The following is a 3,111-nucleotide window of genomic DNA, read 5'->3' as shown; positions in this document are numbered from 1 at the left end:
CCTGGTGGGAAAGTGTTCTAAAGTTGTATACTTCACTCTCGTGTTTAGAAGAGTTGTGCCTTAAGCATAGACACTGTGTCTTCCCATATTAACAGGGACTTGATGAAATAAACGTATAAATGACCCCTCACTTGCTCTAGTGCTCTTGGGAGGTGGTGATCTTTGGTGTATTTAAATACTCCGAAATTACCATCTCTTTTAAGGGTCTGAGTAGGTGGTGGAGCGGGTTAAGGCGTACCTGTTATGCCAGTTTCTGGAAGGCTTCTGTGCTGGCTAGGGTTCGAGTCTACTGGTGGGAAAGTGTTCTAAAGTTGTATACTTCACTCTCGTGTTTAGAAGAGTTGTGCCTTAAGCATAGACACTGTGTCTTCCCATATTAACAGGGACTTGATGAAATAAACGTATAAATGACCCCTCACTTGCTCTAGTGCTCTTGGGAGGTGGTGATCTTTGGTGTATTTAAATACTCCGAAATTACCATCTCTTTTAAGGGTCTGAGTAGGTGGTGGAGCGGGTTAAGGCGTACCTGTTATGCCAGTTGCTGGAAGGCTTCTGTGCTGGCTAGGGTTCGAGTCTACTGGTGGGAAAGTGTTCTAAAGTTGTATACTTCACTCTCGTGTTTAGAAGAGTTGTGCCTTAAGCATAGACACTGTGTCTTCCCATATTAACAGGGACTTGATGAAATAAACGTATAAATGACCCCTCACTTGCTCTAGTGCTCTTGGGAGGTGGTGATCTTTGGTGTATTTAAGTACTCAGAAATTACCATCTCTTTTAAGGGTCTGAGTAGGTGGTGGAGCGGGTTAAGGCGTACCTGTTATGCCAGTTGCTGGAAGGCTTCTGTGCTGGCTAGGGTTCGAGTCTCCTTGTGGGAAAGTGTTCTAAAGTTGTATACTTCACTCTCGTGTTTAGAAGAGTTGTGCCTTAAGCATAGACACTGTGTCTTCCCATATTAACAGGGACTTGATGAAATAAACGTATAAATGACCCCTCACTTGCTCTAGTGCTCTTGGGAGGTGGTGATCTTTGGTGTATTTAAATACTCCGAAATTACCGTCTCTTTTAAGGGTCTGAGTAGGTGGTGGAGCGGGTTAAGGCGTACCTGTTTTGCCAGTTGCTGGAAGGCTTCTGTGCTGGCTAGGGTTCGAGTCTCCTGGTGGGAAAGTGTTCTAAAGTTGCATACTTCACTCTCGTGTTTAGAAGAGTTGTGCCTTAAGCATAGACACTGTGTCTTCCCATATTAACAGGGACTTGATGAAATAAACGTATAAATGACCCCTCACTTGCTCTAGTGCTCTTGGGAGGTGGTGATCTTTGGTGTATTTAAATACTCCGAAATTACCATCTCTTTTAAGGGTCTGAGTAGGTGGTGGAGCGGGTTAAGGCGTACCTGTTATGCCAGTTGCTGGAAGGCTTCTGTGCTGGCTAGGGTTCGAGTCTCCTGGTGGGAAAGTGTTCTAAAGTTGTATACTTCACTCTCGTGTTTAGAAGAGTTGTGCCTTAAGCATAGACACTGTGTCTTCCCATATTAACAGGGACTTGATGAAATAAACGTATAAATGACCCCTCACTTGCTCTAGTGCTCTTGGGAGGTGGTGATCTTTGGTGTATTTAAATACTCCGAAATTACCATCTCTTTTAAGGGTCTGAGTAGGTGGTGGAGCGGGTTAAGGCGTACCTGTTATGCCAGTTGCTGGAAGGCTTCTGTGCTGGCTAGGGTTCGAGTCTCCTGGTGGGAAAGTGTTCTAAAGTTGTATACTTCACTCTCGTGTTTAGAAGAGTTGTGCCTTAAGCATAGACACTGTGTCTTCCCATATTAACAGGGACTTGATGAAATAAACGTATAAATGACCCCTCACTTGCTCTAGTGCTCTTGGGAGGTTGTGATCTTTGGTGTATTTAAATACTCCAAAATTACCATCTCTTTTAAGGGTCTGAGTAGGTGGTGGAGCGGGTTAAGGCGTGTCTGTTATGCCAGTTGCTGGAAGGCTTCTGTGCTGGCTAGGGTTCGAGTCTCCTGGTGGGAAAGTGTTCTAAAGTTGTATACTTCACTCTCGTGTTGAGAAGAGTTGTGCCTTAAGCATAGACACTGTGTCTTCCCATATTAACAGGGACTTGATGAAATAAACGTATAAATGACCCCTCACTTGCTCTAGTGCTCTTGGGAGGTTGTGATCTTTGGTGTATTTAAATACTCCAAAATTACCATCTCTTTTAAGGGTCTGAGTAGGTGGTGGAGCGGGTTAAGGCGTATCTGTTATGCCAGTTGCTGGAAGGCTTCTGTGCTGGCTAGGGTTCGAGTCTCCTGGTGGGAAAGTGTTCTAAAGTTGTATACTTCACTCTCGTGTTTAGAAGAGTTGTGCCTTAAGCATAGACACTGTGTCTTCCCATATTAACAGGGACTTGATGAAATAAACGTATAAATGACCCCTACACTTGCTCTAGTGCTCTTGGGAGGTGGTGATCTTTGGTGTATTTAAATACTCCGAAATTACCATCTCTTTTAACGGTCTGAGTAGGTGGTGGAGCGGGTTAAGGCGTACCTGTTATGCCAGTTGCTGGAAGGCTTCTGTGCTGGCAAGGGTTCGAGTCTCCTGGTGGGAAAGTGTTCTAAAGTTGTATACTTCACTCTCGTGTTGAGAAGAGTTGTGCCTTAAGCATAGACACTGTGTCTTCCCATATTAACAGGGACTTGATGAAATAAACGTATAAATGACCCCTCACTTGCTCTAGTGCTCTTGGGAGGTGGTGATCTTTGGTGTATTTAAATACTCCGAAATTACCATCTCTTTTAAGGGTCTGAGTAGGTGGTGGAGCGGGTTAAGGCGTACCTGTTATGCCAGTTGCTGGAAGGCTTCTGTGCTGGCTAGGGTTCGAGTCTCCTGGTGGGAAAGTGTTCTAAAGTTGTATACTTCACTCTCGTGTTTAGAAGAGTTGTGCCTTAAGCATAGACACTGTGTCTTCCCATATTAACAGGGACTTGATGAAATAAACGTATAAATGACCCCTCACTTGCTCTAGTGCTCTTGGGAGGAGGTGATCTTTGGTGTATTTAAATACTCCGAAATTACCATCTCTTATAAGGGTCTGAGTAGGTGGTGGAGCGGGTTA

Source organism: Procambarus clarkii, unplaced genomic scaffold (assembly GCF_040958095.1).
Source record: "Procambarus clarkii isolate CNS0578487 unplaced genomic scaffold, FALCON_Pclarkii_2.0 HiC_scaffold_359, whole genome shotgun sequence".
Classification (NCBI taxonomy): domain Eukaryota; kingdom Metazoa; phylum Arthropoda; class Malacostraca; order Decapoda; family Cambaridae; genus Procambarus; species Procambarus clarkii.
The sequence above is the reverse complement of the archived record's forward strand: the minus strand, read 5'-3'. Positions refer to the sequence as shown.